Source organism: Saccopteryx leptura, chromosome 8 (assembly GCF_036850995.1).
Source record: "Saccopteryx leptura isolate mSacLep1 chromosome 8, mSacLep1_pri_phased_curated, whole genome shotgun sequence".
In the NCBI taxonomy this organism is placed as follows: Eukaryota; Metazoa; Chordata; class Mammalia; order Chiroptera; family Emballonuridae; genus Saccopteryx; species Saccopteryx leptura.
Genome location: NC_089510.1, coordinates 95,277,062 through 95,300,073, shown reverse-complemented (window position 1 = coordinate 95,300,073; position 23,012 = coordinate 95,277,062). Strand labels below are relative to the sequence as shown.

At 37.8% G+C, this 23,012-nt stretch overlaps 1 non-coding gene across 1 annotated transcript; it reads left to right on the top strand.

The window, feature by feature from the left end:
• Positions 1 to 3,634: 3,634 nt before the first annotated feature.
• Positions 3,635 to 3,791, top strand: LOC136380278 (U1 spliceosomal RNA). The gene has a single exon (XR_010746943.1). It is a non-coding gene; the product is annotated as a U1 spliceosomal RNA (small nuclear RNA).
• The last annotated feature ends 19,221 nt before the right edge of the window (positions 3,792 to 23,012 follow it).

The following is a 23,012-nucleotide window of genomic DNA, read 5'->3' as shown; positions in this document are numbered from 1 at the left end:
CAGAAAAGTTCTCTCTGTAGAAGAGATATTTAGGTGGAAAGCCTAAATATGAATAGGAGTTAGCTAAGTAAAATATGGAGGTGGGGAAGGAGGTAGGTCAGAGGTTATGCCAGAAACAACAGCTTTGGGAAACTGCAGAGTTGTACAATGATGAAGGGTAGTGTTTGAATTAGACTGTTAGAGTAGAAGAGGTACATATAGTAAATGAGATTTGGTAGTTAAACAGGGAATAGATCACACAGATATTGAAGGCCTTGGCAAAGAGCGTGGATTGTACTTTTACTGAGATGAAAAGTCATAGACTGTTTATAACATTTTAAAAAAGAGTGTAGATGCTGGGTGGGGAATAGTCTGTAGGGGAGAGCACATGGAATTAGGGAAGCCCATGGGAGATCCAGGGATCAGAAATGAGATGATTGGCTTAGGCCAGGGTTACAGCGGTGGAGATGGTGAGATGTAGACAAATTTGTGACATAAGCTGGAGCTAGAATTGACAGGGTTTTGTGAATTTGCTGTAGGAAGATGAAGGAACTCTTATCTGATGGCTTCTATTTCTCACAGAAGTGTGAAACAAGATTAGTAACTGAAAGGCAGTGATTTTTAACCATGGCTGCAAGTTGGAATCACCCATGCAGTTTAACAACACATTAAACATTGCTTAACCCCAGGCAATTGTTTTAACTGGTCTGGGGTAGAGCCCAGGCATTTCAAAAGTTTTCAAAAAAATTTACCTGGGCCTGTGGTGGACACTCACAAATTTAAAGTGCTGAAGCTCTTTATTTTTTAGTGAGAGACAGAATGAAAGTGTGGGGGAAAAACAACTCGTAGTTGCATCACTTTAGTTGTTCATTGATTGCTTTCTCATATGTGCCTTGACCAGGGGCTCCAATCTCAGCAAGTGACCCCTTGCTCAAACCAGTGACTTCTGGGCTAAAGCCAGTGACTATGGGGTCATGTTTATGATCCCACACTCAAGCTGGTGACCCTGCGCTCAAGCTAGTAAGCCTGTGCTCAAACGGCGGCCTCAGGACCTAGGCCAATGCTCTATCCACTGTGGTACCACCTGGTTAAGCAGTGCTGAAGTGCTTTAGTTTCACAAATCAAGGTCTGAAAAAGCAAATGGTCAGGGGCTCTGCTAGTCAAGTGTAATGGAAAAAAGGATAAAATGTGGTATTTACAAGAGCATGATTATGATGACAAGTCATGGAACTAAGACAAGGAACTGCTAGTGAATAGGAAAATGGTGGAATAACTGGGCAGGACATCTCTGGAAGGTCACTAGATAGGTGTGATTTGAGGGAAAAGGGTCTAAGAGTTATTTAGGGTAGCAAGGCAGACACCTCTACTACCACTAGGAAAGAATATAACAACTACAAAGTCTGAAAAGAAAGAAGTGCTAATTTACAATTCCCCCAATAGGATATGAGGGTTTCACTTCCAAATATTTACCTGAAGAAACCTAAAAAGTAATTTGAAAAGATATATGTACCTTTATGTTTATTGAAGCATTATTTATTTATTTTTATTTTTTAATATTTTATTTATTGATTTTTAGAGAGAGAGAGAGGAGAGATAGAGAGAGAGAGAGAGAAGGGGAGGAGCAAGAAGCATCAACTCCCATATGTGCCTTGACCAGGCAAGCCCAAGGTTTCGAACCAGCAACCTCAGTGTTCCAGGTCGACGCTTTATCCCACTGTGCCACCACATTCAGGCCTGAAGCATTATTTATAACAATCAAGATATGGAAGCAACCTAAGTGTCCATTAAAAGACTACTGGACAGAGAAATGGAATATTACTCAGCCATAAGAAAGAATGAAATCTTGCCATTTATGACAAGATGGATGGACCTAGAGGGTATTATGCTAAGTGAAATAAGCCAGAGAAAGGCAAATAGCTTGTGGTGTCACTTATATATGGAATCTAAAATTAACATAAATGAACAAAACAGAATCAAATTCATAGATACAGAGAACAAACTGATAATTGCCAGATGGGAGAGAGTGTGGGAGATGGATGGAAAAGGTGAAGGAATTAAGTAAAAATTGGCACTTATAAACATAGTCACAGGGATAGGTAATGTAGTCAATAATATTGTAATGACTGTGTGTGGTATCAGATGGGTACTAGACTTACCAGGTTGATAAATTTCTAATAACTATATTGTATACCTAAAATTAAAATAATACTGTATATCAACTCTAATTTAAAAATAAATGATAAAAAATACCTTTTTTTTTTTTTTTTTTTTTTTTTTTAAGAAAAAGAACTGTCCTCAAGGAATATCTGTGTATGAATTAAAGCAGAAAGTGAGCCTGACTGGGTGGTGGTGCAGTGGATAGAGCATCGGACTGGGATGCAGAGAGGACCCAGGTTTGAAACCCCAAAGTTGCCAGCTTGAGTGCAGGTTCATCTGGTTTGAGCAAAGCTCACCAGCTTGAGCCCACGGTTGCTGGCTTGAGCAACAGGTCACTTGGTGAGGGTACATATGAGAAGCAACCAATGGACAACTAAGGTGCCAGAGTGAAGAACTGATGCTACCTCTCCCTTTCTGTCTGTCCCTATCTGTCCCTCTCTCTGTCTCTCTGTCTCTTTGTCACAAATAAAATAATAAAATAAAATAAACAGAAAATGAGAGGGGACACATGAGGGCAAAGAGTGTTTACCCTTATGTAGTATTACTTGTTATTATCATCATCATCATTATTCTGAAGTGCTTCCTAAGGGAAGTTCATGTAAGACACTAAAGCGCACTTATGACGTGTACCTGAGATGCCTTATTCACTGAGAAAATGAAAACTAGTGGAAGGTCCAGAATTCATCACACTTCAAATGTCTCCTAAGAGAAAATGGAGTGAATTCTGTATAAATTCTTTGGGACACAATTTGTGATGTGGGTGTTGGGTAGCATCAGTAACCTCAGGCTGATTTAATGTTGTGGTAAATACCATAGTGGCTAGAAAGCACAGATCTTTCAATCATATCACTTGGGTTCAAACCACAGCTCTGCCATTTATATAGTATGTCACTATAGGCAAGTTACTTCACTTTCTGTGCCTCATCTTCCTTATCTGTAAAAGGAATAGCAATCATACCTACCTCATAAGGTGCTATGTAAAGGCTTAGAATTTTGCCTGGCACATAGTAAGCATTCAGTGTATTAGCTGTTATATGCACATATACACATTGGTCAGTAGTTAAAAATTTAAAAACATGTTCTTTTTAAAACATATCAGAGCAAATCAGACCCCTACTTAAAAACCTTGACTGTCTTCCTATTGCTCTTGAAATGAAATCATATTCTTTCCTGTGGTCTGGCTCCTTCCTACTTCTCCGGTCTTATTTCTGTACCACCCCCTCCCCAGCCCAATCCCTGAAGGTCAATGCTCCGATCTGTGCTCCGATCTCTCCCAGCCATTGGCATTGGTAAAGGTTTGTGCTCCACAGAGCCAACTTTCCTCCTTGGCATTCATTTATGTGCTTAACGTCCCTAGTGCTTTCACTGGAGCTTCACTCACCCCTTTTCTTAAGGCTCTACCTTTGAAAACAACCCACTGCCCATATAAAGAATCACCGCTTGAATCATGAAGTTCTCAAAAGCAGAATAAAACAATTCAGTATTTAAAAGTAAATCAATACTTACCTGGCAGGGGAGATACCATGATCACGAAGGTGGTTTTCCCAGGGCGAGGCTTACTCATTGCACTCCGAGTGTGCTGACCCCTGCGATTTCCCCAAATGTGGGAAACTCGACTGCATAATTTGTGGTAGTGGGGGACTGCGTTCGCAATAAAATTAAAAAATAAATAAATAAATAAAAGTAAATCAGCAGTTTAAGTACTGAGCTTTAAGCTTTTCATTTTTTTTATTAAATAATTTTATTTTTTTAATAGGTGACAACAATAAATCAGGATACATATATTCAAAGATAACAAGTCCAGGTTATCTTGTCATTCAATTATGTTGCATACCCATCACCCAAAGTCAGATTTTCCTCTCTCCTTCTATCTAGTTTTCTTTGTGCCCCTCCCCCTCCCCCTTTCCCTCTCCCTTTCCCCACTTCCCCCATAACCACCACACTCTTATCAATGTCTCTTAGTTTCACTTTTATGCCCCACCTACGTATGGAATAATGCAGTTCCTGGTTTTTTCTGATTTACTTATTTCACTTCATATCATGTTATCAAGATCCCACCATTTTGCTGTAAATGATCCGATGTCATCATTTCTTATGGCTGAGTAGTATTCCATAGTGTATATGTGCCATATTTTCTTTATCCAGTCATCTATTGATGGGCTTTTTGGTTGTTTCCATGTCCTGGCCACTGTGAACAATGAACAATGGGGCTGCATGTGTCTTTACGTATCAATGTTTCTGAGTTTTGGGCGTATATACCCAGTAGAGGGATTGCTGGGTCATAAGGTAGTTCTATTTTCAGTTTTTTGAGGAACCACCATACTTTCTTCCATAATGGTTGTACTACTTTATATTCCCACCAACAGTGTATGAGGGTTCCTATTTCTCCACAGCCTCTCCAACATTTGCTATTACCTGTCTTGTTAATAATAGCTAATCTAACAGGTGTGAGGTGGTATCTCATTGCAGTTTTGATTTGCATTTCTCTAATAACTAAAGAAGATGAGCATCTTTTCATATATCTGTTGGCCATTTGTATTTCTTCCTGGGAGAAGTGTCTGTTCATGTCCTCTTCCCATTTTTTTATTGGATTGTTTATTTGTTTGTTGTTGAGTTTTATGAGTTCTTTGGATATTAGGCCCTTATCTGAGCTGTTGTTTGAAAATATCATTTCCCATTTAGTTGGCTTTCTGTTTATAATATTTTGTTATCAGTTTCTATTGCTGAGCAAAAATTTCTTAGTCTGATGTAGTCCCATTCATTAATTTTAGCCTTCACTTCTCTTGCCTGTGGAGTCAAATTCATAAAATGCTCTTTAAAACCCAGGTCCATGAGTTGAGTACCTATGTCTTCTTTTATGTACTTAATTGTTTCAGGTTTTATGTTTAGATCTTTGATCCATTTTGAGTTGATTTTAGTACAGGGGGACAAACTGTAGTCCAGTTTCATTCTTTTGCATGTGGCTTTCTAGTTTTCCCAGCACCATTTATTGAAGAGGCCTTCTTTTCTCCATTGTGTGTTGTTGGCTCCTATATCAAAAATTATTTGACTATATATATATATGGTTTTATTTCCAGGTTTTCTATTCTGTTCCATTGGTCTGAGTGTCTATTTTTCTGCCAATACCATGCTGTTTTGATTGTCATGGCCCTATAATATAGTTTGAAGTCTGGTATTGTAATGCCCCCAGCTTCATTCTTTTTCTTTAGGATTGCTTTCGCTATTCGGGTTTTTTTTTGTTTTTTTGTTTTTAATTTTCCGAAGCTGGAAACGGGGAGAGACAGTCAGACAGACTCCCTCATGCGCCCGACCGGGATCCACACGGCACGCCCACCAGGGGCGATGCTCTGCCCACCAGGGGGCGATGCTCTGCCCCTCCGGGGCGTCGCTCTGCCGCGACCAGAGCCACTCTAGTGCCTGGGGCAGAGGCCAAGGAGCCATCCCCAGCGCCCAGGCCATCTTTGCTCCAATGGAGCCTCGGCTGCGGGAGGGGAAGAGAGAGACAGAGAGGAAAGAAGGGGGGGAGAAGCAAATGGGCGCCTCTCCTATGTGCCCTGGCCGGGAATCGAATCCGGGTTCCCCGCACGCCAGGCCGATGCTCTACCTCTGAGCCAACCAGCCAGGGCCTATTCGGGGTTTTTTATAGTTCCATATAAATCTGATGATTTTTTTTCCATTTCTTTAAAAAATGTCATTGGAATTTTGATGGGAATTGCATTAAATTTGTATATTGCTTTGGGTAATATGGCCATTTTGATTATATTTATTCTTCCTAACCAAGAATAAGGAATATTCTTCCATCTCATTATATCTTTTTCGATTTCCCTTAACAATGGTTTATAGTTTTCATTATATAAGTCCTTCACATTCTTTGTTATGTTTATTCTGAAGTATTTAATTTTTTTTTGTTGCAATCATGAAGGGGATGATTCTTTTGAGTTCGTTCTCAAATGTTTCATTGTTGGCATATAGAAAGGCTATTGACTTCTGTACATTAATTTTGTATCCTGCAAACTTACTGTATTAGCTTATTGTTTCTAGTAGTCTTTTTGTGGATTCTTTGGGGTTTTCGATGTATAGGATAATATCATCAGCAAAAAGTGATACCTTTACTTCTTCTTTTCCGATATGGATGCCTTTTATTTCTTTGTCTTGTCTGATTGCTCTGGCTAGAACCTCTAGTACCACATTAAATAAGAGTGTAGAGAGTGGACAACCCTGTCTTGTTCCTGATTTAAGGGGGAAAGCCTTCAGTTTTTTGCCATTTAATATGATGTTAGCTGATGGTTTATCATATATGGCCTTTATCATGTTGAGATATTTTTCTTCTATACCCATTTTGTTGAGAGTCTTAAACATAAAATTGTGTTGTATTTTATCGAAAGCCTTTTCTGCATCTATTGATAAGATCATGTGGTTTTTGTTCTTTGTTTTGTTGATATGGTGTATTACGTTAAACGTTTTACGTATGTTGAACTATCCTTGAGATTCTGGGATGAATCTCACTTAATCATGATGTATTATCTTTTTAATATGTTGTATTTGATTTGCTAGGATTTTGTTTAGTATTTTAGCATCTGTATTCATTAGAGATATTGGTCTGTAGTTGTCTTTTTTTGTGCCATCCTTGCCTGGTTTTGGTATGAGGGTTATGTTGGCCTCATAAAATGTGTTTGGAAGTATTCCTTCTTCTCTAATTTTTTGGAAGACTTTCAGTAGAATAGGAACCAAGTCTTCTTTGAATGTTTGATAAAATTTGCTGGTATAGCTGTCAGGGCCTGGACTTTTATTTTTGGGGAGGTTTTTAATGGTTTTTTCTATTTCTTCTCTACTAATAGTTCTGTTTACGCTTTCTGCTTCTTCTTGACTCAGTCTAGGAAGGTTGTATTGTTCTAGGAATTTATCCATTTCTTCTAGGTTGTTGAATTTAGTGGCATAAAGTTTTTCATAGTATTCTACAATAATTCTTTGTATATCTACGGTGTCCGTGGTGATTTCTCCTCTTTCATTTTGGATTTTGTTTATATGAATTCTTTCTCTTTTTTCCTTGGTAAGTCTTGCCAAAAGTTTGTCAATTTTGTTGAACTTTTCAAAGAACCAGCTCCTTGTTCTATTAATTTTTTCTATAGTTTTTCTGTTCTCTATTTCATTTATTTCTGCTCTGATTTTTATTATCTCCTTTCTTTGGGATGAAATGTCCTGTAGATGTCTATCATATCCAGGTGCTCTAGTGTTTTGTTTAAGGCCACTATATCTTTGTTGATTCTCTGTTTGGATGACCGATCTAGAGCCGTCAGCGGTGTATTGAGGTCTCCAAGTATGATTGTATTTTTGTCAGTTTTTGTTTTAAGGTCAATAAGAAGCTGTCTTATATATTTTGGTGCTCCTTGGTTTGGTGCATATATATTAAGAATTGTTATGTCTTCTTGATCAGTGTCCCCTTGGCCATTATGAAATGGCCATTTTTGTATCTGAGTACTTTTCCTGTCTTGTAGTCAGCATTATAAGATATGAGTATTGCTACGCCTGCTTTTTTTGGATGTTATTTGCTTGGAGTATTGTTTTCCAGCGTTTCACTTTGAATTTGTTTTTATCCTTGTTACTTAGATGAGTATCCTGTAGGCAGCATTCAGTTGGATTTTCTTTTTTAATCCATTCTGCTACTCTGTGCCTTTTTATTGGTGAGTTTATTCCATTTACAATTAGTATAATTATTGACACTTGTGAGTTCCCTGTTGCCATTTTATAGATTGCTTTCTGTTAGTTTTGTGTCTTGTTTGATCCTTCTCTTTTGTTTTTCTATCTTTTATTTTTATTTGGTTGTATTCCATGCATCTTTCCTCTGTTGCTATCTTTTTATCTCATGTGTTTCTGTGGTGGTTTTTTTAATGGTTGTTACCTTTAACTAATGAAAAGGGTTCCTACCCTGTTCATTGTAGTGCACTATTTTGTGAGTACTTTTGCACTCCATTGTCCTTTGCTACTGTTAATCTCCATCCTCTCCCCCCCTTTCTTTTTGTTGTTATCACAGTTTAAATGTGGTTTTATTGTGTTCTTCTTGGAGCTTTTACTTGTGGCTTTTTTTTTTTTTTTTTTTTTTTGTTCTTTGTATCTGATTGGAGAACCCCCTTTAGTAATTCCTGGAGTGGGGGTTTTCTGATGATAGATTCTCTCATCTTTTCTGTATCTATGAATGTTTTTATTTCTCCTTCATATTTGAAGGATAGCTTTGATGGGTATCGTATTTGTGGCTGAAAGTTCCTTTCTTTCAGGACTTTAAATATTGGGGTCCACTCTCTTCTAGCTTGTAGAGTTTCTACTGAAAAATCTGATGATAATCTAATGGGCCTTCCTTTATATGTTGTATTCTTCTTTACCCTGGCTGCCTTGAGAATTTTTTCTTTGCCGGTGGTTTGCTCCAATTCCATTATGATGTGCCTTGGAGTAGGTTTGTTGGGGTTAAGAAAACTCGGAGTTCTGTTTTCTTCTTGAATTTGAGGCTTTAGTTCTTTCCACAGGCTTGGGAAGTTCTCATCTATTATTTGTTTGAGTATGTTCTCCATTCCATTTTCTCTCTCTTCTCCCTCTGATATACCTATTATTCTTATGTTATTTTTTTTGATGGAGTCAGATAATTCTTGTAGGGCTCTCTCTTTTTTTTTTTAATTTTTGAGTCTTTTTCTTCTTCTTTCTGTTGTGCCTCAAGTTGCTTGTCTTCTATTTCACTAATCCTCTCTTCTATCTGGCTTGTTCTATTAGCTAAGCTTGTTACCTCGTTTTTCAGCTCGTGAATTGAGTTTTTCATCTCTGTTTGATTTGTTTTTATAATTTCAATTTTCTTGGAAATATATTCTTTGTGTTCATTGAGTTGTTTTCTGAGCTCCCTAAATTGCCTTTCTGTGTTTTCTTGTATATCTCGGAGAATTTTTAGGATTTCTATCTTAAATTCTCTGTCATTTATCTTCAAGGTTTCCAATATATTAAATTTTTTCTCTATAGTTTTTTTCTCATCTCTCTGTGTTCCCTCTCTTTCTTTTATATACATGATATTCGATTTTCTCTTTCTTAATGGCTTCTGAAGGTGGTTTTGTTGATAGTATTAATGAGATTTAATAAAGAATAAAAAGTTAAAAAAATCAAAAATTGAAAAGAGTTGTTTTTTTAAAAAATTAATAATTAAATAAAGAAAAATAAAATAAAATAAAAATTTTTAAAAAAGAAAATTATCCCCCTTCCTCCTTTTTCCCTCTCCTCTCCTCTCCCCTCTTTCTTGAGAAAATCTTGTGTTGAACTGTGAATTATATTGTATTAAATAGAACAAACAATGCCTCTAAGGAAGGGCCTGAATTGGGAAAAAATAATAAAAGGGCAAAAAAAAAAAAAAAAAGAAAAGAAAAGAAGGGGTATGGACCCACAAAAAGCAAATAAGGAAAAAATTTGGGTCAAGAATAAAATGATTTGCTTTTAGGTGTTGGTTGACTAAGACTTATGATGAGAGGAATGAGGGAAACAGGTAAATGGGGGGACAAATTAAAAAATTACTATTGTATTTAGTGGAACAAGAACTGGATAAAATGGAGAGCCAAGGATGGGAGCACTGCTAGTGAGTTAAAAAGGTGAAGTAAAAAACCCCCAAAATGCCACAAACATAAGTTTGAGTCCCAGATAAGAGAATTTGTTCATTATTGAGGTTTGAATGAGAGGAGACGTAAAGAAGAAAGGAAGAAACTAATATTGAGGGAGAAAAGAAAGAGAGAGAGAGAGAGAAAAAAAAGAGGGAACCACTTAAAGAAGAAAAAAGAAAAAAGAGGAGAGAGAGAGAGAGAGAGAGTTAAGGGTTTTGGAGTGCAACCCTCATAGAGAGAAAGGAAGAGGAAAGAAAAGATAATGAGAAATGTAACACTTATGGGTAGTGTAGTTCAAGGAGAGGAGAGAGTAAGACCAGCAGAGAGTTAATCGACTAAATTGGAGGAGGAAAAAAAAATATCAAGAATGAAGATAAGAGAAACAAACGAACAAATATAATAAAATGGGATAGGTTATACAGTCTGTGGATTATTCTTGATTTTGAGAGGTTATCTTTTTGCTTTTGCTTTTCTCTCCCTCTTCCTGGTCGGTGACTCTGTACCCCGGGTTCTGCCCCTTTGGCACGCTCAGGTTGAGGTTTGCAGTTGATAAGTCTCTATGGCAATGTCATGTATTATGCTTTAGTCACGTTGGCAGTCGAGGCTCATTAGCATTTATAGGCTCCGCCAGTGAGAGAGTCCGTGTTCCTGGAGCCTTTCTCCTAGTCTTTCCTTCCTCAGTTAGTAGCCTGATAATCCAGCTATGGGGTTGCTGCTTCCTCTGCCTGGATGGTAAGAGGCTCAAAGAGCTGGCAACTCCCCACTCTATTTCCACTCAGCACAGGGCTCTGGGTAAGGCTCAGTCAGTCAGAGCTGCTATCATAATCAGGCAGGGCTTCTGCCCACTCAAAGACCTCTGGCTCTGCCACTCTGTCCGGTAACATGGGTGGGTGCCCACTCCCAGGGCGCTTGGAGGAAACTCTCGCTCACTATATGCGTGCGCAGATCAGGATATCAGGCCGGCAGTCTCACTCTCTGAGTGAATCCCCCACCCACATGGAAAAGTTTCAGCATTGGAATTGGCTGTCGCTTCGTCCCCGTGCGTGGCTTTTGCAAGGTGCTGGGGTGGCCCGAGATTCCGTTTTTGGCCCACACAAAGGCCCCTGACTCTGCTCCTCTGTGGGATAACACAGGCACACACTGCCAAGGTACTCGGAGGAATCTCTCGCTCATTATCTGCGCGCAGACCAGTATATCAGGCCGGCCGCCTCACCCTCTGAGTGAAACCCCCACCCGCACGGAAAAGTTCCAGCGTTGGAATTGGCTCTCGCTCTCTCCCCGTGCGCGGCTTTTCCAGGGCACTGGGGAGTCCGGAGATTCCACTTTCGGCCCACCCAAAGGCCTCTGACTCTGCCTCTCTGTGGGATAACACAGGCGCCCACTCCCGGGGCTTTGGAAGGAATCTCTCGCCCACTATCTGTGCGCACCGACCAGGGGATCGGGGAAAATGGCTGCCCCGCTTGTCTTTCTTTGTCTGGATTTGGCACGAGTGTTAGCTTGTATTGCCTGGGTTGCCACAGGAACAGTTTTTCCTTGGCTTGGATCTCCGTACCACAGCCTGGTTCGGCCGTTTGTGCCATGGCCTGGATCTATTCACCCCCTTTGCCCGCCTTGGTTTCTACATTCTCAGTTCTCAGTGAAAGCTGCCCTGTTTAGGTTAGTGAGGAAGGCGGAGCATTTCTTACTCCCTATTTCCTTTGGGGTTTGGTTATATATTTAGCCTATTTTTCGCTCGACCATACCTTCGGGTGTATTGCGAAACATCTGAAGGCTCCAAGGATAGGTTTTTCTGTTTCTGGTTGAAGATCTTGTTGAGTTTTGGGGGAGATTTATCAGTATCGCTTCCTACCCCGCCATTACTCTGACGTCATCTCCTAAGCTTTTCTTAAAAAAAATAATAAGGTAAAGCACATTTATGCTGACAACCAAGTTTGAATCTGATGTTACTTGAAATATCAATTAAAAACTTTTGAAAGGAAAATCTGAAGCAATGCAATAACTAGATAATAAGAGGGAAAGACGCCCTGGGGAGTGGAGCGCTTTCATCTGACGACCAGTGTGGCGTGTGGGGTTTGGGGTTACTGGCATGCAGAGTATGCGATGCACTTTTACAGGATGCCTTGGAGGAGCAGGAGACAGACTGAATCAGGGCTGTGCCTCCACCAGGGGAGCCTTCTTGTTCCCAGCATGTGAGGAAGCCGAAGTGGCTGCAAAGGAAAAGTGACAGGTGCTCACGGAGATGTGGGCTTTGCTGAAACCATTATTTTAAATAAAGCTGCCTTTACTCCTTCAAAATCAGAGGTTGAAGTTCAGGGTGGTGAGGAACCCAAGTATTTCTCCCTCCCCTTGCCACCCTCAAATAATGGCATGCTTAAAATATCCGTGTGTGTGTGTGTGTGTGTGTGTGTGAGAAATTTTGGCAGTTCTCAGCAATCTCCCCAGCTCTTTCCTTCCTTCCTGGCACTTGGAACTGTCACTGTGAGCTCCTTCCTGCCAGGATGTCCTGACTTGAAAATTCTTCAGGGTCATAGAGGCCCAGGTATTTTCAGTGTTAACAACAGAGATTTTGAAATGAAAAAGAATCTGTTTTCTTTTCTGAAGCAGTGGAAATATCCCAGGGTTGTTCATTATTTTGTACTTTGTTGATAAATTTTTCATATGTTGCCATTGAACCAATTTGTTCATCCATTTCTCTTCAGGACGCTTTGTCATGGCCCTCATTTACATACTGTAATGTTGTTGTCCCTGTCATTGCAATTACACTAATCTGCTCCTTAACCTGATAAAAACATCTAACAGGGATGAGACATCTTCCAGAAAGCAGAAAAGCATACATGAAGCCAGGTTTTTGCTGGTTGACAAAGGGTCAGTTTGAAATCTCCGTCTTTTGGACAGTGGTCTGTGAACCTCTCTTGTGATCTAGTAATAGTGTTGGGTTTCTACAATAAAAGAAAATAAGTAACTTTTTTTAACTTCAAATAATTTAAAGGTGCAGGGTTGAGGAGATGAAGGGAAAGATAAATAGCAAGAAATACAATGTTAGAAAGGTTTCATTATTATGGAAGTTGGAAGAAATCTTAACAGTTACCTCGGAAAGCAATTCATTTCACAGATGATAAGATTAAGGTTTACCCAGCTCATTAATGGTGGAAATGGGCCCACGACTTAAGTCTTCTAACTCCCAGGCTAGGATTCTTGGTTTTTCTACTACCCGGCTGCTGACTGGCCATTAAATGTGGCAAAGAGCCTCCAGCAGCTGTAATTGGTTCATGTGTCTCTTATCAATTAAAAAAACCAAACCAAATAACATATTAACCACTTCTACTGCCATGTTCCAATAACATCTTGAAAATACACAGTCAGTTTTAATAATTCCACATTTTAACTATTTATTTATGCATCTGTCTTCTTTAATTAGATTGTCCTAGTGGGACCAATGTTTGCCTTTTGAGTATTCTCAGGCCTAGGACATCTTCTGGCAGAGTGTTTATTCTATTATGTGGGATAGCTAGCTACAAATCTTATATTTCTATCACATTAAAAATAAGATAAATCTCAATCTCTAGCTATGGTAGGTTATTTCATAGAGTTTTCCCATTCTTACTGTCTTGTGTGCTATTGACTCTAAACTTGTAGCAAGATATTTCACTTATGTAGCTTTTTCTTATATAAGTGAAAAGACAGAACAGGAAAAAAGAGTTTCTCTAAAATAATCACACCAGGTCTCAGTATAAAAAAAAAAAGCAGAAAAGCACAAGAATTTATAAATTATTAAATGATTGCATTTAGTGTTTACAAAGGATGTTCCACCTCAGGAACTCCCTGTGTTTTCAAAAAATCAACCCCTTTATTTTGACAACAGTTTAGAAGTGGATAGGGGGTAGTATTATTTTGCTGATGAAAAAAAGTGAGGCTCAGTGAGGTTAAATGATTTGCTTGAGGTCACACAGGGCTCACCCTGTGTTTGTTATTTGTTTAGAAGTTGCTTCTGAAAAGTATTGCTGCCTGCTCCACTGTAGAGAGGCTGTTAGGGAGCCACGACTGAAACCTCATCCCTGGTGTTTCCTATTTACAGGAAAAGTTAGGGTGCTACTCACGGGTTAGGCTACATCTTAATAAAGGTTTCATTTAGCAGAGGAACAGAAACCACATTGATTTTGTTTCTCTGACCCTGATTACCTTCATCTTTGTCCTCTCCCCTAACAGCTGGAACTCTTTGCCCTTTACCCTAAAATCCTTGTGTTAAAGCTATTTTATAAATTCTGCAAAATAAAATTGAAAACTATTCTCCAAAAGTATTTTCTAAATGTTTCTGTAGGTGCTATTCTAACAAGAGATTATTTCTGCCCTTTAAATACTTAACTGTTAATTATTGATAACTGAGAAATTCTTACACAACAACCTAATTACCCCACACCCATCCAAGGATTTATTAATAATCAATTGATTTTAATTCAGAGTTCGTGGAATGATTGTTCTCTGCAGGCCTAATACCATCAACAATGGCAATAAAATCATCGGTATTTTGGTTTTACACTATAAACAGTGCTTTCATAAACATGATTTCATTTTATTCTTCTGCTAGTCTTTGGAAATGGACCTCATCCTCTCCATTTAAAAATGAAAGTAATAAGGCTCAGGGACTTGGTCAGCCTCATAAAGATAACGAGTAGTAGGGATAAAACCAGTAGTGTAGTTTTTTAATTTAGTACAGTCGTCCCTCGCCATATCCACAGTTTCAACATCTCACAGTATTGCACCTTTTAAAATTGTATATATCTAATTTTGTATCATGGATTTTTCACTATATCGCAGGATTTTACGGTATATAAGTATTTTTATATATTTATTATTTTAATTATCTTTGCTGTAAAATAAGCACTTTTTAGCTTAAAATAATTGAAAAGGTTTATAAGAGTGTGGAGAGGGTTTATAAAGCCTTAATATATATATATAAATAATAAAATAAATTTAAAGTCTCTACAGATTTTCGCCTATCACAGGGTTTCTGGAATCTGACCCTTGTGATAGATGAGAGACCCCTGTAGCTTTAATGTCATCCTCATCATCATGTCAGCACACCAACAACAATGTCAAATTAGTTTGGGTGCTTATCAAATTCTTTATATGTCTTAAATACTTTGCTAAGTATTTTTTCTAATTTCACCCACCTTTTTTTTTTTTTTTTTTTTTTTTTGGTATTTTTTTTTCCTGAAGCTGGAAATGGGGAGAGACAGTCAGACAGACTCCCACATGCACCCGACCGGGATCCACCTGGCTCGCCCACCAGGGGGCGATGCTCTGCCCCTCCAGGGCATCGCGCTGTTGTGACCAGAGCTACTCTAGCGCTTGGGGCAGAGGCCAAGGAGCCATCTCCAGCGCCCGGGCCATCTTTGCTCCAATGGAGCCTCGGCTGCGGGAGGGTAAGAGAGAGACAGAGAGGAAGGAGAGGGGGAGGAGTGGAGAAGCAGATGGGCGCTTCTCCTGTGTGCCCTGGCCGAGAATCGAACCCGGGACTTCTGCACGCCAGGCTGATGCTCTACCACTGAGCCAACTGGCCAGGGCCTAATTTCACCCACCTTTAAAGTCAAAAGGATGCCATTTATTAGGTACTATATGTCTGGCTCAGTGATTAGCTCTTGACATACATACCTTTATTTAATCTAAATAACCATTCCAGGAAACTGAAGTCAGACAGGTAACTTGTCTAAAATCATATAGTTAGATAATGGCAAATAATTTTTTTCTAAATATATATGTATGAGTTCTTGACCCAATGAGTGTTGTATGAGGGGATGTAGTATATGTTCTCTAGGTATGGCTCTTAAGGGGAAGAAGTCATGAATAACCTGGAAGCATAGTAAATTGTCCTTGAACTGGGTAAAGAAAGGAGCAATACTATTAACTTTGTTTCACTATCCATGAAGGGAACCACCAGAAACCATGAAACACAGTTCTAAAAGTAGCAATCAGTATTGAAATACCAGAGGATAAAAACTTTTATCTTAACTCGAAAGAAAGCAGTTGTAATAAAATTTATTTACCAGTACTAAAGAAGAAGGTTTATAATGTGATTTTTTTATATATCTTACATCATACTTTAGTGTGAGAAGGAGGTAAATGTCTTCTAAGTTATGGTTCATGAGGCATACTGAGAAACTTCATGACAATTTATATGAATAAATACATACAAGGTGATTCTTTAAAAGGATTTTATGAAAAGTTTAAAACAAGGAAATTGGCCTTTCTCCCATGGGAAGAATATATATAAACAGTGCCTATATACATGCATAAATCTTCAACAAAATACTAGCAAACTGAATTTAACCCCATTTAAAAAAGATTATACAGTATGACCAAGAGGGATTTATCACAGGAATGTAAAGTTGGATTAAAATCCAAAAATCAATTAATGCAGAAGACCATATCAATAAAGGACAAAAATCAATGATACCTTACTCAGAAAGGGAATCTTTGCAATTATGTTAAAGATTCTTATGATGTGGAGATTATCCCAGACTTGGACTGTTCAGGTTGGTCTAAAACTCAATGACAAATGTTAAGAGTGAGGCAGGCCTGATCAGATGGTGGCACAGTGGACAGAATGTTAGACTGGAATGAAGAAGACCTAGGTTCAAACCTGGAGATCACCGGCTTGAGTATGGGCTCACCAACTTGAGCACAAGGTTGCTGGCTTCAGCATGAGATCATAGACATAACCTCATGGTTGCTGGCTTGAGCTCAAAAGTGTCTGACTTGAGTCCAAGGTCGCTGGCTTGAGCGAGAGGTCACTCACTCTGCTGTAGCCCCGCCCCTAGTCAAAGCACATATGAGAAAGCAATCAATGAACAGCTAAGGAGCCACAACAAAGAATTGATGCTTCACATCTCTCTTCCTTCCTGTCTGTCTGTCCCTATCTGTCCCTCTCTCTGACTCTATCTCTGTCTGTCAAAAACAAAACAAAAAAACAGTGAGGCAGAAAAAGACTTGATTTAAACAGAAGAAGAGGTAATGTGACAACAGAGACAGAGATTGGAGTGATGTGACCACAAATCAAAAAAATGCAAATCACCAGAAACTTTGAGACAAAAAAACAGATTCCTCCTAATGTCTCCAGAGGAAATACAATTGTGCTGTCACCTTATTTTATAGTTCTGGCTTTCACAACCATAAAAGAAGACATTTTTATAGTTTGAAGTCACCAAGTTTGTGGTGATTTGTTATAGCAGCCACAGGAAATAAATACCCCTTCCCCCAACTTATTTACAGATTCAACACTATTCCTATTAAAATTCCAGTAGGTTTTTGGGTTTTTTTTTTTGCAGAAATTGATAAGCTGATTCTAAAACTTATGAAATGCAAAGAACCCAGAATAGCCAAAACGATCTTGAAAAAAGAATGAAATTGAGAGTCACTCTTTTATTTTTTAAATTGAATTTATTAGGGTGACATTGATTAATAAAATTATATAGGTGTACAACTTTATAATACATTACCTGCATATTGTATTGTGTGTTCACCACTCCAAGTCAAGTCCCCTTCCATCACCATTTATCTTCCCTTGATTTTAGTATTTACTAAAAAATTGTAATATTCAAGACAGTATGGTACTAACATAAGGGTAGGAATACAGAGAGCCCCTGGAATGGGAAATACTATTTTTAATTTATACATCTAAATATGTCTAATTCATATTCCTATATGTAAATAGGGATATAAAGATTGGAGTAGAACTTAGAGTCCAGAAATAAACTTTTACCTTTATCATCAATTGACTTTAGACAAAGTTTCCAAAATGATTCATTAGGGAAAGACATAGTCTTTTCAAAAATTGGTATTGTGACAATTAAATTCAAAAGAATGATTTATACTCTTACTTTATGCCATCTACAAAAATTAATTCAGAATAGACCATAGACATATCTAAGAGCTAAAATTATAAATTCTTTTGAAGAAAACATGAGGAACTTTTTGTGACCCTCAAATAGGTCATGGTTTCTCAAGTATGATATCAAAACACAAGTGGCAAACCACAACCTGAATTGGGCTTCATCAGTTAGAGACTTTTATGCTTCAAAGGACACCATCAAGAAAGTAAGAAAGACATCTCCCAGAATGGAAGAAAATATTTCTAATTCACACATTTATTAAATTAGTGTTATTCAAGAATACATAAAGAATAATTATAATGCTATAATAAAAGGACAAATTAAAATCCTAATTTAAACATGGGTAAATAATCTGAATAAAATATATACAAGTGGGCAATAAACACATGAAAATATCTTCAACATTTAATCATAAGGGAAATGCCTACCAAAACCACAGAAAGATGCCACTTCATATTGAATAGCATGTCTACAATCAAAAAGACACACAATAGTAAGTGTTGGTGAGACTGTAGAGAAATTGGAGCCTGTTTATTTTGCTGGTGACAATGTAAAATGATGCAGCCTCTGTGGAGAACAGTTTGACAGCTCTCAAAAGTTAAACATAGAGCCTGACCTGTGGTGGCGCAGTGGATAAAGCGTTGACCTGAAATGCTGAGGTCACCGGTTCAAAACCCTGGGCTTGCCTGGTCAAGGCTTATATGGGAGTTGATGCTTCCTGCTCCTCCCTCCTTTCTCTCTCTCTCTCTCTCTCTCTCTCACTCTAACTCTCTCTGCTCTCTAAAATGAATGAATAAATAAATAAAATTAAAAGTTAAACATAGAGTTACCATATGACCAAGAAATTTCACTCTTAAGTATATATCTAAGAGAATTGAAAACATATATTTATATAGTCTTGTACATCAATGTTCAAAGCAGCATTATCCATAATAGCCCTCAGATAGAAACAGCCCAAATGTCTATCAAATGATGAATATATAAACAAAATATGTTATATAGTGAAATATAATTTGGACACAAAAAATAGACAAACCTTGAAAACATTATGCTAAGAAAAAGAAACCAGTTACAAAAGACCAAATTATTGCATGCTTTTATTTATATGAAATGTTTGACATGGGCAAATCTATAGAGACAGAAACTTGAATAGAAATTACTAAGGGTTAGGGAGTGGAGGTGGAGTTTGTGGAAATGGGAAGTGAATGCTAATCTATATGGGGTTTCTTTTTTGAATTATGAAATGTTCGAAAATTGTGGTAAATAGTGTGCAGTTCTGTGAATATATTGAAGACCACTGAGTTGTGCCATTAAACTGGTGAGTTGTATGGTATATGAATGATATTACAATAAAGTTGTTAAAATTAAACAACTACAATTATACCAAAACCTAACACTAGCCCCTTCTAAAAAAATCACTCTTGCCAGATTATGCAAAGCTTTTTCTTTTGTTTATAGTCATCAAGAAAAAGGCTACAGTTTTAGAAGAATTGGGGTATTGACTTCAAAAATACATAAGTAATTATAGTGTTAGTAAGTGAAGCATTTAGAATTTCAAGACAGACCTACAAGTGTAAGTCAGATATCCTTTTTCTATCAATCTTTATATTTATATATATAGGGTGGGGCAAATGTAGGTTTCCTATTCAAATCTTATTTCCTGTCCACATCAACTTAAATCTCTTGAATACTCTATCTTGTGAGTGTCTTTATTAGAGGATTTACCACACTTTATTGCGAATTTTCAGTTTCATGTCTGTTCCTTCTGTTTGACGAAGAACTCCTTAAAGATGTCTAAATGGTAATCATCTTTCCTTTCCAGAGTTTAGCATGCTGCCTGGCAAAGAATAGGCATGCAATAAAAGTTTATCAAATTTAATTCATAGAGGGAATTTTTAAAGCTCTTTTAACTTATACATGAATGATATTTTTTCTTTTGGAAGCATTACATCTTAGCTATTAATGCAAGATATTCTCCTTCTTTAGATGTAAAACGACAAATACAATCAATCTCCTATACAAAGCACATAGTGAAAAATACCAATTTTAAAGCACCCTTATGTGAGTAGGTTTAAGTTCATCTCATTTAAGAATATATAAAAATTAATCTTACTAGCCCTGGCCGGTTGGCTCAGTGGTAGAGTGTCGGCCTGGCATGCAGGAGTCCTGGGTTCAATTCCAGGCCAGGGTACACAGGAGAAGCACCCATCTGCTTTTCCACCCCTCCCCCTCTCCTTCCTCTCTGTCTCTCTCTTCCCTTCCTGCAGCTGAGGCTCCATCAGAGCAAAGTTGGCCCGGGCACTGAGGATGGCTCCATGGCCTCTGCCTCAGGCGCTAGAATGGCTCTGGTCGCAACAGAGCAACTGCCCAGATGGGCAGAGCATCGCCCCCTGGTGGGCATGCCGGGTGGATCCCTGGTTGGGTGCATGCAGGAATCTGTCTGACTGCCTCCCAGTTTCTAACTTCAGAAAAATACAAAACCAAAAAAATTAATCTTACTGCTTACTTGAAACCCAAAACAATAGAACTTAAAATAGCAAGTGCATCATTTGTATTAGTAAATTACTCATAATTTTGCATTTGAATAGACCTCATGAACTGTCTTTTAGATCCTACCTGACTGACACTTTTGTAATCTGTTTACAAATGCATTCTTCTAGATTTCTCTTCAGTCTTAATATTGTATATTAAAATATAGTCTTTAATATAAATATTTTCTAATGTGGGTGTTAAATTTTAGTTTCAAACTATTTCTGAGTTTCAAAGCAGAAATACTCATCTGAAACATTTCTATATAAATCTGACCAGGCAACAAAAATGTGTGATTTCTCTTCATTAAGCTTCTAATATCCTGACAGATACTGTCCTGGGATTTTCTACTTAAACTATTTCCACCATATTTTCTAAATGCTAATAAATGAAATAAAAATATAAATATATATGTATATTTTAAGCTAATGGGAAGGTAAAGCTTAAGGACTTAAATATGATTTTTTTTTCAACCTCAAAATAGGTTTTTCCCCCCTGAAGAGTACAGCTTCACTTTCCCTAATTTTAAGTATTAGTTACTTTTAAGCCTTTATTGTTCTGAAGTTATTCTAACATTTTAACTCATACTGTACCATCTTAGAACTAATGGGTATCCTCTATGGGTTGTATAAGGAAAGGGAATTAAGCCGAGGAAGGAGAAAACCTGAGTTCTTTTACTAGTCTTCCTATAATGCTAGCTCAGCACCAAACTGCCCTGCCGTACTGCTGGCCCCTATAGCTTTCACTTTCTCCAGGATTTCAATAGTCTTTCTTTGGCACCATCTAGTAACAGTTTATAAAGCAATAGTAACTCCCAATATAAAAGTTACACAGGATCATATTCTTTTGGAAACTAGCATATATTTTTATGCCAAATATTTAATTTCACTAATTTATTAGCTATACTTCCAAAGTAGCTATAACATGCCAGCACCATACTTTCAAGCCTATAAATTGCAAGAAGATTCACTCAAAATTTATTAAGGAGAACATAATAAAATCTACAAATAGACAAGACAAAGTATTTAAATAGTTGTCCAAGTTGTAATTTATATATACTTGTTCATGGACCTTAGAATTTTTTTTTTTAAGTGAAAGGAGTGGAGATAGAGAGACAGACTCCAGCATGCATTCTGACCGGAATCCACTCGGAATCCCCTGTCTGAGGTGGAAGCAGGAATCAACTGAGCTATCCTGAGTGCCAGGAGCCAATGCTCAAACCAATCAAGCCACTGGCTAACAGAGGGAAAGAGAGAGAGAGAGAGAAGGAGGAGAGGAAGGGGGGAAAAAGCAGGTGGTTACTTCTTCTGTGTGCCCTGAGGATTGAACCTGGGATGTCCATAAGCTGTACCCAATGCTCTATGTAAGGTATTTTTCCATGCCGAGAAAGAAGGAAGGGGCTGGAGCCACAAAGTTGAGGCTTTATTGAGTACTGCACTGCCCAGAAGTTCTCTGGTCTCGGGGGTCAGGGGTCAGAGAGAAGTCGCAAGGGGTGACCCGCATGAGAGATATTTAAGGGGCCCCTAGGGTGGTCGAGTCAATATGATGTGGTGAAATCTCACTGGCTGGCAGACGGTCGCTCTTTTCCGAAGGGCTCTTGGGAAGTTTCTTTTGGCATGCTTGGTTGTGGGAGTCTCTAGCCAAAATTCCCGAGCCTGAGTTCCCTACATGACCTTCCTCCATTGCCCGCCACCCTATATTCTATCCACTGTGCAAACCAGCCAGTGCCTGGACTTTAGAATTTATGGAGACCCCAAGCTTCAGCTCATGCTTGTGGGGATCTAGCTGCTTGCTCATTACCATTCCTTCCTAACAGCCCACCTGAGAATCCAGCCTTGCTTAGCCAGCACCCACTATTGTTTAGCCAGATCCTTGTTAACAATCCTAGTGGTTTTGCAGTTGGGTCGAACTCATGTATAATCTGGTATCATTAATGCATTACTTTATATTATATACAAACACCAAACCAACACCAAAACCATATGTATTTTAAAGACCTACCCAATGTGGGAGTGCCCTCTACAGAACCCCTAAGATCTTATATCCAGAGATCTATATTTAATAGAGAGTTCTTTCTGCCTTTAATAAAGAGAACGTAAAATTAAGAGCTGGGAGAGTTCCAGATTTCAGCCTTATCTTTGCAGCTTTAGGACTGGGTTAATTTTGGACAATTGTGTAATGTCTGTTATACTATAAAAAGATTCTAGATTTGCAGCAAAGTCAAATAGGTGTGATTTCCAGCTCTTTCCTGACCCCAAAAGATGTTTCTAAGTATGTTCAAAAACCACATAAATTTATTATTTTAGGATTAATAAAATAATATTTTAAATATCAGGAAGTATATTTTATAACGCTGATTAAACTGGATATTAGTCTATGTTGGTTCCAGAAGTTATATTATCTAATAGGTATTTTTATTTGTATGTTTTATTTATATTTGCTCTGTAACAACAATTATAGCATTGTTATTCTATAACATATTATGGCTATAAATATTTGATAAAGACACATTCACTTTACTAATGTCTATATATATATTTTAAAGTTACTCACCAAGGGAAAATAAATTACAAATAACATGTTATTAAATTAGTTCACAAACCTAGTCATTTAAAAATAGTGATTGAGATATGTTAGAGTGGATATTCAACATTCTTTGATTTTGCAAGTATCCTTTAAGGCCCAGGAACTATAGTAATGTGTAATTTTCCTGAAGCACACACTTGACTACATCACTGGAAAGCTTGTCAATCAGAAGTAAGTCAACTAAGCAAAAAAAAAAAAAAATTATATCTCAAAGCTCCTTCATTATGGTCTATTTGTAAGAAAAAAT